The sequence below is a fragment of the Arachis hypogaea genome, chromosome 20 (genome assembly GCF_003086295.3).
Source record: "Arachis hypogaea cultivar Tifrunner chromosome 20, arahy.Tifrunner.gnm2.J5K5, whole genome shotgun sequence".
Taxonomy (NCBI): Eukaryota; Viridiplantae; Streptophyta; class Magnoliopsida; order Fabales; family Fabaceae; genus Arachis; species Arachis hypogaea.
This window is the reverse complement of record NC_092055.1, coordinates 65669989-65689205: the sequence shown is the minus strand read 5'-3', so window position 1 is coordinate 65689205 and position 19217 is coordinate 65669989. Positions and strand designations below refer to the sequence as shown.

Below are 19217 nucleotides of genomic sequence, written 5' to 3'. Positions count from 1 at the left end.
TTTGTACCCGTCTTTGTTTTGATCTATATTGTTCCAACCGGGCAGTACACAATATGAATTTTCACTGAGATACCCAAACATCTTTCGAAACCCATTCAATCGAGCTCTATACCAATCCTTGCACCTCAATTTGGAGTGTGGAACCATATTGAACCTTGCATGCCAACTCCTATTACTAATCATCTCCCTCTTACTCTTAAAGCCACAAAGAGCTCTAACATGGCCATCGGTTTCAAGCAAACCATATTCAAGTAGGAAGGTAAAGATAAAGGCTAAGTATTTTACCCACTTGAAGTTTGTATTGGGTGGTAATGGCCTTGGGAGAGGTGTTTCCAGTGGTCTTGCAAGCTCCACTCCCTTGTACTCTTTTGTGAATTCTGCCACCTCCATGCAAACCTCTTCAACTACAATCGCGTCTTGATCAAAGTCTTCTACTTCTTCCCCGTCACTCAAGTAATAAGTTGGAGGTTGAGAAAAATCTACCTCCACATCATCTTCATATTCACTTGGGGAAGATTCTTCAAGCTCAAAGAGTTCAATTATGGATGCAAGTTCATCACTAGGAGAGCTTGATTCATGATCATCATTACCAAGGAAACTTGCTTCTTGATCTGTTCCGTCCATTTCTTCATAAGGTACATGCCTTGGGGTTGTGCACTATCCTCCTTAGCATCAATTGCAAATTTCTTGGCGGAATTTTCTACAACTCTTGATTCCCATGGAGGTTCAGCATCTCCTAAGTCTTCAACCAATTCTTTTTCTTCAATAATTCTGGCTTCCTCCACTTGTTCCAATACAAAGTCATGCTCCTTACTGTCCACCGGAGTTTTAAGTGTCTCCTTCATGCTACGTTCTTCATTAGATTCTCCACATGAAGCCATGGGGGTTCCTTGAGTGTCCGAACGTCGGGAAGCTAATTGATTTATCGCTTGCTCCAGTTGATGAAGGGTTGCATGAAATTGATCCACTGTTTCCTTGAGACGATCCTGTGATTCTTGTTCTGCTCGGATTTCATGATTAGGATCATATGGCTCTTGGCTCGATGGATATGAACATGGTGCATATGGGAGTAGTTCTATATATGGTTCATATGACTCATAGTGTGGTTGATTGGGTGGATAAGAGTTAGGATCATGTGAGGGTATTTGGCAGTAGGGGGGCTTGTGAGTGTGGTGGTTCAGAGCTATATTGAGGAGGAAGTTCATAAGCATAGGGTGGGGCTTGTTGGTAACTATAAGGGGGTCCACCATATCTATCATCTTGGTACGCACCTCGGAATGGCTCTTGACCATAGTAATTTGGTGGAGGTTGGTTGTCACGAAAAGGTCCTCCATAACTATTGTCTTGGTATGCATCATAGAATGGTTGTTGGTTATAGTGCATTGGAGGGGGTTGTCGCCAAGAGGGTTGATTAAATCCTTGTGCCTCCTCCCATCCTTGATTATTCCAACTTTGACGCATGTTCTCATTATAGCGCCCATTCCTTACAACAACGTTGGAACCAAACTCAAAGCGACAGGGGTGAGAATTCATAGTAGCTAATAAAAATTAAAAACAAAAACAAAAACAAATAAACAAGCAAAAAGCAAATATTTACAATAACAATTAATAAGGCACATGTTTGCAAGTCCCCGGCAACGGCGCCATTTTGACGAACGGACTTTTGCTAGTAAAGAATTCACAAATAAGTTCTCATTGCAAGTATAGTTTCTAAACAAACAATAATCCTTTCGTACAAAAACTTATTTGTCACTAAAGCAAACCCAATAAAATTAAACCGAAGTATTTAAACCTCGGGTGGTCTCTCAAGGAATTGCAGGGAGATGTATTTATTATTGGTTATGGAAGATTATCTTTTTGGGGCTTTTGAATAAGGAACAAGAAAAATAAATTGCAAGAAAGTAAATTAATAATTAAGAAAACTCTTAGCAAGGTATGAAAAATGGACATCCTATCGTAGTTATCCTTATCAATTGTGATGAGAATTGTTCATTGCTCCCACTTAGTTAACCCTTACTAAATAAAGGAAAGTCAAGTGGACTAATCAACTTGATTCCTCAAGTCCTAATCAACTCCTAAGGAAAGACTAGCATTAGAGGGTGATAAACCACTATTTTATGTTTTATATTGTGTTTAATTGTGTGGTCTTATCATGATCCTTACCCACTTATTCATTAAATTAGCATGAAATTATAATCCTTTCCTGAATTTATAACATGTTTGAAAACTGCTTCCTAGAAACTTTAATTATGTATTTTTAATTCTCCTTTATTCCATTCGATGCCGTGATCTGTGTGTTGAGTGTTTCAGACTTTATAGGGCATGAATGAGCTGGAGATTGGAAAGGAAGTTAGCAAAAAGGGAAGGAACACAAGAATTTGAGGAGATAACCAGCGAGAAGTGACGCGGTCGCATGACTCACGCGACCGCGTGAAGGAGAGCGAATCGCAGTGACGCGGCCGCGCGGATTGGAAAAGCTCAGGCGACGCGGTAGCGTGGACGACGCGAACGCGTGGCAAGGAAAAGCGCGAATGACGCGTCCGCATAGATGACGCGATCGCGTGACATGTGCGATCTGCATAATCTGCAGACTTCGCTGGGGGCGATTTTGGACTAAGTGGGTTGCAACTCGTGAATAGATCTAGCATTCCAACTTGTTTAACTTTCCCTTACCTAGTAAAGGATAACTAAACAGAACAACCATTAATTACAAATTAACCTTGAGATCATTCCATCAATAATAGAGATTCCAACTAATCAACTCCCAATCAAGGCTTTTATTCATATTATTTAAATTTTCCCTTTTTAATTTTCCCTCTACTTAACTCAACTTTTTGGAACATCTGATTAATAAAATAGCACACTTTTTTGCAACTCGTTGGGAGATGACCTGGGACTTAAACTCCTAGTAATTTTTAATTTAAACTCTCTGTGACATATTTCTAAATTGATAGGCAGATTTTCGGTGAGTTAAGAACTATATTTGCAACGTAACTATTTTAATAATTTTTAATTCATCAACTTCTATCCCTCATCAATTTTTGGCGCCATTGCCGGGGAGTTGCAATAGAGTGCTAAAGTTATTAATTAGAATTTATTTATTTGCATTTTATTTTATTTTGTTACTATGAGCTGCATGTTTCTTTCGTCAAATGACGCGTTCACTTCCTGATCCGTGCTTGCTAATATTCGATCCTGAAATTGAAAGGACTATTTCACGAATAAGGCGAGAACAGCGTCGGTTAGTCCGCTTTGAGGGCGGATCTGAAAGTGAACTTGAGGAAGAAACCAGCCCCCGTTCTACTGATTTGGTTGTTTTACGTGCAGAAGACATGGCAGCTAGGAGAGTTACCATCCAGGAGGAAGGAGCCCCTGATTTTACAATGCAACCGTTTCAAGCGCATCATCCAGCGGTGGCTACAGATTTTGAAATAAAGACCGCACTGCTAAACTTGATGCCCAAGTTTCATGGCCTACCTGCTCAAGAGCCTATCAAGCACTTGAGAGATTTCCAGGTAGCCTGTTCTACTGTCAGGCGTGATGGTACTGATGAAACTTCAATTTTGCTGAAAGCTTTCCCGTTTTCTCTTGAGGGAAAAGCAAGAGAGTGGTACTACACTCAACCTCTGGCAAATGTATCCAACTGGGATACACTCGGAAAGGAGTTTTTAGAGAAATTCTTTCCATCTAAAGTTACTGATAAACTGAGGAAGGATATTTCCACAATTGTTCAGGATGACAATGAAACTCTCTTTGAATACTGGGAGCGCTTCAATAATCTTCTGGAAGCATGCCCCCACCACAGGATTGACAAGATAGTGTTGCTTAGCTATGTCACACAGGGCATGAGGCCCCAAGATAAGACCACCGATGAGGCTGGGGAATTGATCAGTGATTTAGCTGAATCTACTAGGAACCACAGGCAAAAGCAAGGCCGTTCAAAAGCCATTGCAGAAGTATCCTCTAGTAGAGAGACTGCTGCTCTAGCTCAGAGTATATGCGAGATGACCAACTTGCTGAAGCAGATGCAATTGAATCAACAGCAAGCTCCTCCACCACAGCAAAAGCAACAACTAGTCCCACAAAGAATTTACGGAATTTGTGCTGATTATAGCCATTACACTGATGAATGCCCGCAGCACCAACAAGAAGACAACATGGTGACATCCACTCATAACTTCTATGACCGCCCCAACCAAGGGTACAATCAAAGTGGAAATAATAACCATGGATGGCAGGACAATTCTAACCAGAATTGGAGGGACAACAATAACAGAGGAGGCAGAGATAATCAGGGAAATCAGAGGTGGAATAATAACAACAACAGGCAGCAGAATCAACCTTACAAAGCACCTCACCTGAGGCAAAACCAAGGACCACAGAACAATCAATAGTAGACAACTCAATTTACTCATTCTTCTTTATCTCCTAATGAAGAGCTACTACAATCTTTTGAACGAAGACAACTGACCATGGAAAATAACATGAATAGTATTAACGCCATTTTGAATGGTCTTACCTCTACTTTGCAAGCTCTTATGTCACAGATTGGATCAACGCAAAATTCCAGTAACCAACCTTCAAGCTCCACTGGAATCCCCTCTTAACCATTACCCAATCCAAAGGGAGGCATTAATGCCATCACCCTAAGGTCTGGAACCACATTGCAGGAGAGGAATCAGGAGGAACCAAGCCCACCAGAACACACATCAGCTGAAGAGGTAATAGAAATAGAAGATGTTGAAGAGGAAGAGGACATACAGGACATAGCTGAAGAAGAAATAGCTCAACCACAGGAGGAAGCACCAAAAGGCGCAGACACCATAGAGAACACTACTCCAATTCCATTTCCACAACTTGCAAGGAAGCCCAGGAAGCAGCTGGAACCCGACCCCAAAATAGTAGAAATATTCAAAAAGGTTGAGGTAACTGTTCCTCTTTTTGATGTTATTCAGTAGGTACCTAAATATGCAAAGTTTCTAAAAGACTTGTGTATCCATAAAGACAAAATTAATGAATTAGAAACTATTGCTTTAGGTAGTTCTATATCTGCTTTAATGGGAGGATTACCTGAAAAATGTAGTGATCCAGGTCCTTGTATAGTTAGCTGTACTATTGGTGGTGTAGTAATTTATGATTGCATGTGTGATTTAGGAGCATGTGTCAGTATAATGCCTTTGTCTATATATGATATTTTGAGGCTCCCTCCCTTAAAAAGGTCGGCAGCTCATTTTATGTTAGCAGATAAAAGCATTATTACAGTGGCTGGAGTTGCTAAAGATATTTTGGTGAACATTAAAGGACTTACATTTCCCACTGATTTTTATATCTTGGAGATGCCCCATAATGATTCAGATAAGCCATCATCAATCCTACTTGGGAGACCATTCCTGAAGACATCAAAATTCAAATTGGATGCCTTTTCAGAAACATACTCCTTCGAAATAGATGGCCGTATAGTAATCTTCCATCTGAATGGAGTCATTGACAAAACCCCAGAAGATTGTTCTATCTTTCAGTGTTATGTCATAGATGAAAGTGTAACTGAAGTTCACAAGGAAGAGTTTGAAGAGAGGCACACTGGACAAGGTCCAAGTGTGGGGACCCTCTTAACTGACAATGAGGGCACTTCGTCATTTTCACAAGCTCCAGATAATCCAGAGCCTGCCCATGATCAAAAGTTAGAATTGAAACCCCTCCCTCCACATCTCAAATATGCTTATCTTAAAGATGAGCAGAGGTTTCCAGTTATCATTGCAAGAGAACTTACTTCTCAACAAGAAGAGCAGTTACTTGATGTGCTGAGGAAGCATAAGAAGGCAATTGGGTGGAGCTTAGCAGACATAGTAGGCATCAACCCTCAAGTATGTGAGCACAGAATATTTTTAGAAAAGGAAGCAAGACCTGTCCGTCAACCCCAAAGAAGATTGAATCCCACCATCTTGGAAGTTGTCAAAAAGGAAGTAACCAAACTATTGGAAGCCGGTATCATATATCCCATTTCAGACAGTGAATGGGTAAGCCCAGTACAAGTGGTGCCCAAGAAGTCTGGAGTCACTACAGTAAAGAATGAGCATGGAGAGCTCATAGCAACTAGATTTCAGAATGCTTGGAGAGTCTGCATTGATTACAGGCGTCTCAACCAAGCTACCCGTAAGGATCACTATCCACTTCCATTCATTGATCAAATACTGGATCGCCTGTCAGGTAAATCACATTATTGCTTTTTAGATGGTTACACAGGTTATTTCTAGATTCATATAGCTCCTGAGGATCAGGAAAAGACTACTTTTACATGTCCTTTTGGGACTTATGCTTATAAAAGAATGCCCTTTGGCTTGTGCAATACACCAGCTACTTTCCAAAGGTGCATGATGAGTCTTTTCTATGATCTTATTGAGGACTGTATGGAAGTTTTTATGGATGATTTTAGTGTTTATGGTGATTCTTTTAGCCTTTGCTTAGATGGATTATCTAGAGTATTAGATAGATGTGTTAATACAAATCTTGTATTAAATCTTGAAAAATGTCACTTTATGGTAAAACAAGGAATCGTATTAGGACATGTGGTATCTAATAATGGCATTTCTATAGACCCAGCAAAGGTGAATGTTATTTCTAATCTACCTTACCCCTCTTCTGTGAGGGAAGTCCGTTCGTTCCTTGGCCATGCAGGTTTTTACAGGAGATTTATTAAGGACTTTAGTAAGGTCGCACTTCCCTTATCCAGATTACTGCAGAAGGATATTGAGTTCGAGTTCAGTGAGGATTGCAAACAAGCGTTTGATAAGCTGAAGACTGCTCTGACTCAAGCTCCAATTGTGAGAGGATCGGACTGGAGCCAGCCATTTGAAATCATGTGCGATTCTTCCAACCATGCAGTAGGAGCAGCGCTGGCTCAGCGTGAAGGTAAGGATCCTTTTGTTATTGCTTATGCGTCTAAGACTTTAGACACTGCCCAGTCCAATTATACTACTACTGAGAAAGAGCTTTTTGCTATTGTTTTTGCTCTGGATAAATTCCGAGCTTATTTACTTGGTACTAGAGTAGTAGTGTATTCGGACCATGCAGCTTTAAAGTATTTATTAGCTAAAAAGGAATCCAAACCAAGACTCATACGTTGGATACTGCTGTTACAAGAATTTGATTTAGAAATAAAGGATAGGAGTGGTAATCAGAATTTAGTGGCAGACCACTTGAGTCGCCTGGAGCATATTAAGGATGATTCTACTCCTATAGATGATAATTTTTCTTTTGATAACCTGCAAGCAGTATCTGAGGTAGTCCCTTGGTATGCACCTGTTGCTAATTATTTAGTTAGCCGCACATTTCCTCCAAATTTTTCTAAGCATCAAAGAGACAAGCTGAAAAGCGAGTCTAAATATTATATATGGGATGACCCATATTTATGGAGATGTGGCACTGATCAAGTAATTAGACGTTGTGTGCCTGAATCAGAATTCCAGTCCATTTTAGAGGCCTGTCACTCATCTGAGAGTGGAGGACATTTTGGTCCTCAAAGGACAGTTAGAAAGATCTTAGACTGTGGATTCTGGTGGCCTACCCTTTTTAGAGACGCTGCTGAGTTCTGTAAATCTTGTCTCCCATGCCAGAAATTCGGTAATATATCCAGGAGGGATGAGATACCTCAACATATTATGCTTTTCTGAGAAATTTTTGTTGTTTGGGGCATTGACTTCATGGGTCCATTTCCAAATTCTAATGGATATTTTTATATATTGTTAGCTGTGGATTATGTTTCCAAATGGGTGGAAGCAATTCCTACCCACACTGATGATGCTAACACTGTTGTTTCCTTTGTGAGAAACCATATTATATGTCGCTTCGGATCACCACGAGCAATCGTGAGCGATCAAGGCACCCATTTTTGTAACAGGAGACTGACAGGATTAACCAAGAAGCATGGGATAATTCATAAAGTTGCAACAGCTTACCATCCCCAAACTAATGGGCAAGTTGAGGTGTCAAACAGAGAAATTAAGCGTATCTTGCAAAAGATAGTAAAGCCTCATAGAAAAGACTGGAGCACCAGGCTATAAGATGCACTATGGGCATACAGAACAGCATACAAGACACCCATTGGGATGAGGCCTTTCCGCTTGGTTTATGGAAAAGCTTGTCATCTCCCAGTTGAACTAGAACACAGAGCGTTTTGGGCAGTTAAGGAGTGCAACATGGGAACAGAGAAAGCCGGAGCTGAAAGGAAGTTACAACTGCAGGAACTGGAGAGCCTTCGCCTAGAAGCTTATGAAAACTCCAGGATATACAAGAAAAAGATGAAGGCTGTACATGATCAAAACATTAAGAAGAAAGAGTTCCAACCTGGGGATTTAGTCCTCCTTTACAAATCTCGACTGAGGCTCATTCCAAGCAAGTTGAGATCAAGATGGGAAGGTCCATACAGAGTAGAGAAGGCCAAACCGTATGGAGTTTATCACCTAAGCCATCCTTCAAGCTCTGAACTTATTAAGGTTAATGGACAACGCCTGAAGCTGTACCATGGCGAGAAGATACAGAGAAACAAGGAGCTTGAAATCTTCCTCTTGGAAGATCCCCACATAGCAGAAGATTGAGCTAGTGGAGCGTCCAACTTACGGACGTTAAAGCAAAGTGCTAGGTGGGAGACAACCCACCATGGTATGATCGTTCTTTTCTTTATTTTTAGTTTTTCCTATTCAATAACTCTTCTCTTTCGTAGTACTTTCGTGCATCTGCATCTACATATTCCAAAAAAAAAAAAATTTTGCTACGCGACGCGATCGCATCAGCGACGCGTCCGCCTCACAGGGAGAGTAAAGAAAAATAAAAATGAACAGAGAGTTATGCTGGAGTGTGGCTGGAGGCGTGCCAATGGCACAAATCAACCCACGCGACCGCGTCGCTAACGCGTTCGCGTCGCATGGGAATCATCGCCTCCCACGCGACTGCGTGCCCCACGCGGCCGCGTGCCCTGAGTTTTCGACGTAAAAGGGTGCACAATGAAATATTGTGCGAGAGTGATGCTGGATTGGTGCTGGAGGCACCATCCTTATCACGCGACCGTATCGCCGACGCGGCCGCGTCATCCGTTTTCGGACGCACACTCACGCGATCGCGTGACCGACACGATCGCGCCACCTCATTTTTGGCAACTAAATTAAGTTGGACAGAGAGTTGTGCTGGCGCGAGGCTGCACCCGCGCCAGAAGCATAATATGGGTCACGTGACTGCGTGACCGACGCGATCGCGTCACCACACTTGAAGCGCATCCACGCGAATGCGTGCCCCACGCGGCCGCGTCGCATGCGCCGCACAGCTCATCCAAAAATTGCCACATATCTTATCTTTCTCTCCTCCAAATCCTAATTTTTCTTTTCCCTCCTTATTTTTTCCTTCTCCCTTCTTCTTCCAATCTCACCTATCACTCTCTCTCTCTCACCTCCATTACCAAGGTTCAATTTTCTTCTTCCTTCCTCTCTTTTCTATCATTTTATATATTATTTTTCTTTTCATTATTTATATTTTCTTTCTTTTTCTTTTCCCTTTTACATGGTGTTAGAAATTTTTTGAGTCATTATCCCTCATTATATGCTTGTGGATTGTTGCAAATTGTTTGACAATTATTTTTATTCTATTTAAGGGATTGCTTGCATGTTCACCTTCATATTTTCTATACCTTATTCATCATGTATGCCATGTGTTTGTGAAAAAGCTCAAATGGCATTATGCACTTCTCTATGTTGTTATACTATTCAATGCTTGCTTTTCACAACTTCCCTTTACGATTGTATTAATTGAATTTAATTGTCATTACAAACGTGATGGTTTGTCACAAAGTATTGCTTGGTCTATGCTACTCATGCCCTTTTCCGGCATGCCAATAAACACCTTGCATTCACTTATCTCTACATGCACTAGCTATTTTCCATTGTTGGCTTTTCACATGTACTCACGAGCACGTGATAATGTCAGTATATCTTAATGTGCATCCATCACCCTCTTTTCCGTTTCCTTCCTTGCTATATATCTATTTGAATTTAATTTACTTTCTCCTCTCTTTTCAGGATGGCCACCAAGAAAGGAAAAGAGAAAGCGACTCCTAAACCCCAACACGAAGAGGCACTAAAAGAGCATTAGTGGCAGAGCCTTCTTCAACCGCAGTCAAGCCCTCAACAAAAAGAGTTAAGAGGATAATAAAGGTTGATGAAAAGGAGAAAGCCTTTCCAGCAAAGGACACTGCGCAATTTCCCAATCGCTACTGTGAGCAGATGTTCCCTATCCTAGCAGAAAGGAACTATAACAATGAATACCTTCTTATCCTCCCGTCCAATATTGCTACCTTTGTTGAGCCGCAAATTGAATGAAGAAAATGGGGTTTCCTACGGAGACAGCCAAGGCAGGTCAATCTTTCTTGGGTAGTTGAGTTCTACTCTAACTTCTACATGGCAACCCTGCAGTCTGTTTATGTTCGGCAGAAGCAAGTCCCCATCACAGAAGAGGCCATTCAGCAATCTCTGAGTCTTCCCCCTATTCCAGAAGGAATGGACGCCTTCCAAGAAGCCGCACTTAAGCGCCAGAGGTACCAATTTAACTGGGACTCCGTTCTCAGAGTTATCGCATTACCTGGCAGCCGTTGGATCTATGGATACCATCGTACCCGCCCTAAGGGAATCTTGGCTTCAGCACTTACCTTGGAGGCTCGCGTCCGGGCATAGATCATGTCCCATTACGTCTTTCCGAGCAATCATGAGTCCTCCTTCACTGCAGACATGGCCGTTCTACTATGGTGCATCCTTACAGACCAACCTCTGAATCTCTCAAGACATATCCGGAATGCTATGGGACACGTACAAATTGTGGGCAACTTACCTTTCCCCGCCTTGGTCTCAGCAGCCGGAGTCTCCTATAGTGCTGGGGACACCAAAGCTGTGCTTCCACGGGATGATCAGTATGTCCCTAACGGGAAATACCTCAGACTTCCAGCAGCCACTACAAGTCTTCCTACTGCTCCAGTTAAAGATAATCCTTTTTCAACACCACAAGCACCCACAACTGATGAATTGCTCCAGCAGATAATCGAAAGGTTGGATCGGCAAGAACACAAAGCTAAGTTGAGAGAGCGCCGTAGCGAGCGCCGATTCAAACACATCAAGGAGCTACTCAAGGGATACTTCAGGGACTCGGATACCCCGAACCCCACCTCTTTTACCAGCACAGGGAGCCATGACGGACCCGATTGTGGAGATACTACTACCAGCCCACCCCTGTTCCTGACAGACGACACCGAAGATGGTGCAAAGCCTTAAGTGTGGGGAGGTCGGTCAGTACCTGACTTTCGGAGGTAATTTCTTTTCCCTAGCACCAATAATTAGGATACTTTAGTTAGATTTTCTTTCTTTTATAGAATAGAATAAATTGCATAGGTTAGAATAGTTGCATGCATGTTCTACTTGATTGAAAAGACAATAAGTTTCTTTTAAGACTCTATCTTTGGAACAAAATTTCACTAATTTTTCAAAATTTTTATGATAAATTTGCTTGAGTTGTATCTGGAACATGATATTTGAGCTAAAGAACACACAACCTGTGAGGATTTGAGCCTTTATGCATGGTTACATTATTTAACCATAATTATTTCATTCTTGTGTGTTTACTTCTCTATGATTGTAATCTATATTTTGTTTTATCTTATATGTCCAATATTTATTATATTTACATGCTTGCACATGATTGAGGCCATTATTTGTTTAAACTCACTTATCCAAATTAAGCCTACCCTTTTCAATTACCTTTGTTAACCACTTTGAGCCTTTAAATCCCATTTGTTCTATATTTTACCACATTACTAACCTTAAGCTGAAAAATAATTGTATATTCCAAATTGAATCTTTGGTTAACTTAAGATAGAATTGTGTGTGCTAGTTAAGTATGGGAAATCGTGGGATCAAAAGTTGTTAAGGGAATGTGTCATGAGAATTTAATGGGAATTTGGATACCTACTCATGTGAAACTATAAGAATTAAAAATCTATGTGCATTGATAAGCTATATTTATTTTAATTCTAAATATATATATATATATATATATATATATATATAAATTTTATTTATATAAATAAATAAGGGGACAAAATTACCCCAATGTTAAATTCAGAATTCAAAGATCAATGCACATATGATAGAACCAATTATAAAGTTGATACATGAGTATGGATAGAAAAAGGGAATTCTGGGTGGCTAGGTATGAACTTTAAGATTACATTAGAAATATATAGGTTGGGTTGAAGCTTGGGTTAATTAAAGATTCAATTTATTAGCTCACTTGAACAAATGTATACCCCCACCTGTACCTTAGCCCCATTACAACCTTGAAAAGACCTCATGATGTTTGCATTGGTATATTAACTGTTGTTGATTGGTTAGGAGAAAAACAAAAGTTAGAAAGCATGATTAGAGAAGGATAGAGTGATTACCCTATACACTAGAGATTAGAGCGTACATACATTATCAGTGAGGGTTCAATGCTTGAATTTTCATGTTCCCTACTTTCATGAGCTATCTTCTTGCACCTTTATCTGTTTTATTGTATAATGATAGAATTACTGGAATTTGACTTGTAATTGTTTTGAAGAGCTTATTTACTTTTGATCAAGTGGGCAAAAATCATATAGTTGCATTTATTTATATATAGGCTTGCATTACATTTCATGAGTTTCTACATGTTCATGCTTATTTCCTTATCTCCTTCAATTAAGCATGAGGACATGCTAATGTTTAAGTGTGGGGAGGTTGATAAACCACTATTTTATGGTTTATATTGTGTTTAATTGTGTGGTCTTATCATGATCCTTACCCACTTATTCATTAAATTAGCATGAAATTATAATCCTTTCCTGAATTTATAACATGTTTGAAAACTGCTTCCTAGAGACTTTAATTATGTATTTTTAATTCACCTTTATTCCATTCGATGCCGTGATCTGTGTGTTGAGTGTTTCAGACTTTATAGGGCATGAATGAGCTAGAGATTGGAAAGGAAGCCAGCAAAAATAGAAGGAACACAAGAATTTGAGGAGATAACCAGCGAGAAGGAGAGCGAATCGCAGTGACGCGGCCGCATGGCTCACGCGGCCTCGCGATTGGAAAAGCTCAGGCGACGCGGTAGCGTGGACGACGCGAACGCATGGCAAGGAAAAGCGCGAATGACGCGTCCGCATGGATGACGCGATCGCGTGACATGTGCGATCTGCATAATCTACAGACTTTGCTGGGGGCGATTTTGGACCTTATTTCGACCCAGTTTTCGGCTCGAAACAGCAGACTAGAGCCAGAGAATATGCAGAAACAAACAACAACATTCATTCTAGACAGTTTATAGGTTTAGATCTAGTTTTTCTCCTCCTCTAGGTTTTAGAATTTTAATTTTGGGAATTGATCTTAGCATTGGAACATTGAGAAGAGTTATTTTTCCTCATCAAGACCTCGTCATTCTAGTTCGTTCTCTTAACTTGGTTTTATTCTTCCATGTTCTTTGCTTTGTTCAATTCTGTCATTTGAATACTTTCATGATTATTTGATACAAGGATTATTTCTTCTATTTTAATTTATTTCTCCATTCCAATAATCATGTCTTCTTTTAATTCCCTTTCATGTGTTATGGATTTATTATTATTTGCAATGAGTGAGTAGTTCCCTCACTTGATGGGGAGTTGATTGAAAGGAACTCTTGAGTTAGAAGGATTGAAAGAAAAATTGTAATTGGGTTAACTGTTGAATTGTTATCTAATCACTAACACCAATCCCTTTGAACTAAGTGGGTTGCAACTCGTGAATAGATCTAGCATTCCAACTTGTTTGACTTTCCCTTACCTAGTAAAGGATAACTAAACAGAACAACCATTAATTACAAATTAACCTTGAGATCATTCCATCAATAATAGAGATTTCAACTAATCAACTCCCAGTCAAGGCTTTTATTCATATTATTTAAATTTCCCCTTTTTAATTTTCCCTCTACTTAACTCAATTTCTTGGAACATCTGATTAATAAAATAGCACACTTTTCTGCAACTCGTTGGGAGACGACCTGGGAGTTAAACTCCCAGTGATTTTTAATTTAAACTCTCTGTGACATATTTCTAAATTGATAGGCAGATTTTCGGTGAGTTAAGAACTATACTTGCAACGTAACTATTTTAATAATTTTTAATTCATCAACATCTGCCCCTCATCAATTTTTGGAGCCGTTGCCGGGGAGTTGCAATAGAGTGCTAAAGTTATTAATTAGAATTTATTTATTTGTATTTTATTTTATTTTGTTACTATGAGCTGCATGTTTCTTTCGTCAAATGACGCGTTCACTTCCTGATCCGCGCTTGCTAATATTTGATCCTGAAATTGAAAGGACTATTTCACGAATAAGGCGAGAACAGCGTCGGTTAGTTCGCTCTGAGGGCGGATCTGAAAGTGAACTTGAGGAAGAAACCAGCCCCCGTTCTACTGATTCGGTTGTTTTACGTGCAGAAGACATGGCAGCTAGGAGAGTTACCATCCAAGAGGAAGGAGCCCCTGATTTTACAATGCAACCGTTTTAAGCGCATCATCCAGCGGTGGCTACAGATTCTGAAATAAAGACCGCACTACTAAACTTGATGCCCAAGTTTCATGGCCTACCTGCTCAAGAGCCAATCAAGCACTTGAGAGATTTCCAGGCAGCCTGTTCTACTGTCAGGCGTGATGGTACTGATGAAACTTCAAATTTGCTGAAAGCTTTCCCGTTTTCTCTCGAGGGAAAAGCAAGAGAGTGGTACTACACTCAACCTCTGGCAAATGTATCCAACTGGGATACACTCAGAAAGGAGTTTTTGGAGAAATTCTTTCCATCTGAAGTTACTGATAAACTGAGGAAGGATATTTCCACAATTGTTCAGGATGACAATGAAACTCTCTTTGAATACTGGGAGCGCTTCAATAATCTTCTGGAAGCATGCCCCCACCACAGGATTGACACGATAGTGTTGCTTAGCTATGTCACACAGGGCATGAGGCCCCAAGATAAGACCACATTGGAAAGTGCTAGCAATGGGTCTATGAAGAAGTACAAGACCACCGATGAGGCTTGGCAATTGATCAGTGATTTAGCTGAATCTACTAGGAACCACAGGCAAAAGCAAGGCCGTTCAAAAGTCGTTACAGAAGTATCCTCTAATAGAGAGACTGCTGCTCTAGCTCAGAGTATATGCGAGATAACCAACTTGCTGAAGCAGATGCAATTGAATCAACAGCAAGCTCAGCAAGCTCCTCCACCACAGCAAAACCAACAACTAGTTCCACAAAGAATTTGCGGAATCTGTGCTGATTATAGCCATTGCACTGATGAATGCCCGCAGCTCCAACAAGAAGACAACATGGTGGCATCCACTCATAACTTCTATGACCGCCCCAACCAAGGGTACAATCAAAGTGGAAATAATAACCATGGATGGCAGGACAATTCTAACCAGAATTGGAGGGACAACAATAACAGAGGAGGCAGAGATAATCAGGAAAATCAGAGGTGGAATAATAACAACAACAGGCAGCAGAATCAACCTTACAGAGCACCTCACCTGAGGCAAAACCAAGGACCACAGAACAATCAACAGCAGACATCTCAATTTACTCATTCTTCTTTATCTCCTAATGAAGAGCTACTTCAATCTTTTGAGCGAAGACAACAGACCATGGAAAATACATGAATAGTATTAATGCCAGTCTGAATGGTCTCACCTCTACTTTGCAAGCTCTTATGTCACAGATTGGATCAATGCAAAATTCCAGTAACCAACCTTCAAGCTCCACTGGAATCCCCTCTCAACCATTACCCAATCCAAAGGGAGGCATTAATGCCATCACCCTAAGGTCTGGAACCACACTGCAGGAGAGGAATCAGGAGGAACCAAGCCCACCAGAACACACCTCAGCTGAAGAGGTAATAGAAATAGAAGATGTTGAAGAGGAAGAGGACATACAGGACATAGCTGAAGAAGAAATAGCTCAACCACAGGAGGAAGCACCAAAAGGCGCAGACACCATAGAGAATACTACTCCAATTCCATTTCCACAACTTGCAAGGAAGCCCAGGAAGCAGCTGGAACCCGACCCCAAAATGGTAGAAATATTCAAAAAGGTTGAGGTAACTGTTCCTCTTTTTGATGTTATTCAGCAGGTACCTAAATATGCAAAGTTTCTAAAAGACTTGTGTATCCATAAAGACAAAATTAATGAATTAGAAACTATTCCTTTAGGTAGTTCTATATCTGCTTTAATGGGAGGATTACCTGAAAAATATAGTGATCCAGGTCCTTGTATAGTTAGCTGTACTATTGGTGGTGTAGTAATTTATGATTGCATGTGTGATTTAGGAGCATGTGTCAGTATAATGCCTTTGTCTATATATGATATTTTGAGGCTCCCTCCCTTAAAAAGGTCGGCAGCTCGTTTTATGTTAGCAGATAAAAGCATTATTACAGTGGCTGGAGTTGCTGAAGATGTTTTGGTGAACATTAAAGGACTTACATTTCCCACTGATTTTTATATCTTGGAGATGCCCCATAATGATTCAGATAAGCCATCATCAATCCTACTTGGGAGACCATTCCTGAAGACATCAAAATTCAAATTGGATGCCTTTTCAGGAACATACTCCTTTGAAATAGATGGCCGTATAGTAATCTTCCATCTGAATGGAGTCATTGACAAAACCCCAGAAGATTGTTCTATCTTTCAGTGTGATGTCATAGATGAAAGTGTAGCTGAAGTTCACAAGGAAGAGTTTGAAGAGAGGCACACTGGACAAGGTCCAAGTGTGGGGACCCTCTTAACTGACAATGAGGGCACTTCGTCATTTTCACAAGCTCCAGATAATCCAGAGCCTGCCCATGATCAAAAGTTAGAATTGAATCCCCTCACTCCACATCTCAAATATGCTTATCTTAAAGATGAGCAGAGGTTTCCAATTATCATTGCAAGAGAACTTACTTCTCAACAAGAAGAGCAGTTACTTGATGTGCTGAGGAAGCATAAGAAGGCAATTGGGTGTTGCTTAGCAGACATAGTAGGCATCAACCCTCAAGTATGTGAGCACAGAATATTTTTAGAAAAGGAAGCAAGACCTGTCCGTCAACCCCAAAGAAGATTGAATCCCACCATCTTGGAAGTTGTCAAAAAGGAAGTGACCAAACTATTGGAAGCCGGTATCATATATCCCATTTCAGACAGTGAATGGGTAAGCCCAGTACAAGTGGTGCCCAAGAAGTCTGGAGTCACTACAGTAAAGAATGAGCATGGAGAGCTCATAGCAACTAGAGTTCAGAATGCTTGGAGAGTCTGCATTGATTACAGGTGTCTCAACCAAGCTACCCGTAAGGATCACTATCCACTTCCATTCATTGATCAAATGCTGGATCGCCTGTCAGGTAAATCACATTATTGCTTTTTAGATGGTTACACAGGTTATTTCCAGATTCATATAGCTCCTGAGGATCAGGAAAAGACTACTTTTACATGTCCTTTTAGGACTTATGCTTATAAGAGAATGCCTTTTGGCTTGTGCAATACACTAGCTACTTTCCAAAGGTGCATGATAAGTCTTTTCTATGATCTTATTGAGGACTGTATGGAAGTTTTTATGGATGATTTTAGTGTTTATGGTGATTCTTTTAGCCTTTGCTTAGATGGATTATCTAGAGTATTAGATAGATGTGTTAATACAAACCTTGTATTAAATTTCGAAAAATGTCACTTTATGGTAAAACAAGGAATTGTATTAGGACATGTGGTATCTAATAATGGCATTTTTGTAGACCCAGCAAAGGTGAATGTTATTTCTAGTCTACCTTACCCCTCTTCTGTGAGAGAAGTCCGTTCGTTCCTTGGCCATGCAGGTTTTTACAGGAGATTTATTAAGGACTTTAGTAAGGTCACACTTCCCTTATCCAGATTACTGTAGAAGGATATTGAGTTCGAGTTCAGTGAGGATTGCAAACAAGCGTTTGATAAGCTGAAGACTGCTCTGACTCAAGCTCCAATTGTGAGAGGACCGGACTGGAGCCAGCCATTTGAAATCATGTGCGATGCTTCCAACCATGTAGTAGGAGCAGCGCTGGCTCAGCGTGAAGGTAAGGATCCTTTCGTTATTGCTTATGCGTCTAAGACTTTAGACACTGCCCAGTCCAATTATACTACTACTGAGAAAGAGCTTCTGGCTATTGTTTTTGCTCTGGATAAATTCCGAGCTTATTTACTTGGTACTAGATTAGTAGTGTATTCGGACCATGCAGCTTTAAAGTATTTATTAGCTAAAAAGGAATCCAAACCAAGACTCATACGTTGGATACTGCTGTTACAAGAATTTGATTTAGAAATAAAGGATAGGAGTGGTAATCAGAATTTAGTGGCAGACCACTTGAGTCGCCTGGAGCATATTAAGGATGATTCTACTCCTATAGATGATAATTTTCCTTTTGATAACCTGCAAGCAGTATCTGAGGTAGTCCCTTGGTATGCACCTGTTGCTAATTATTTAGTTAGCCGCACATTTCCTCCAAATTTTTTTAAGCATCAAAGAGACAAGCTGAAAAGCGAGTCTAAATATTATATATGGGGTGACCCGTATTTATGGAGATGTGGCGCTGATCAAGTAATTAGACGTTGTGTGCCTCAATCAGAATTTCAGTCCATTTTAGAGGCCTGTCACTCATCTGAGAGTGGAGGACATTTTGGTCCTCAAAGGACAGCTAGAAAGATCTTAGACTGTGGATTCTGGTGGCCTACCCTTTTTAGAGACGCTGCTGAGTTCTGTAAATCTTGTCTCCCATGCCAGAAATTTGGTAATATATCCAGGAGGGATGAGATGCCTCAATAAATTATGCTTTTCTGTGAAATTTTTGATGTTTGGGGCATTGACTTCATGGGTCCATTTCCAAATTCTAATGGATATTTTTATATATTGTTAGCTGTGGATTATGTTTCCAAATGGGTGGAAGAAATTCCTACCTGCACTGATGATGCTAACACTGTTGTTTCCTTTGTGAGAAACCATATTATATGTCGCTTCGGATCACCACGAGCAATCGTGAGCGATCAAGGCACCCATTTTTGTAACAGGAGACTGACAGGATTAATGAAGAAGCATGGGATAATTCATAAAGTTGCAACAGCTTACCATCCCCAAACTAA

At 40.4% G+C, this 19217-nt stretch overlaps 2 non-coding genes across 2 annotated transcripts; both read right to left on the bottom strand.

Moving 5' to 3' along the window:
• Positions 1–3701: 3701 nt before the first annotated feature.
• On the bottom strand, positions 3702–3808 carry LOC112787005 (small nucleolar RNA R71). Its single transcript, XR_003194444.1, has one exon. It is a non-coding gene; the product is annotated as a small nucleolar RNA R71 (small nucleolar RNA).
• Positions 3809–14896: 11088 nt separating this feature from the next.
• Positions 14897–15003, bottom strand: LOC112787004 (small nucleolar RNA R71). Its single transcript, XR_003194443.1, has one exon. It is a non-coding gene; the product is annotated as a small nucleolar RNA R71 (small nucleolar RNA).
• Between the last annotated feature and the right edge of the window lie 4214 nt (positions 15004–19217).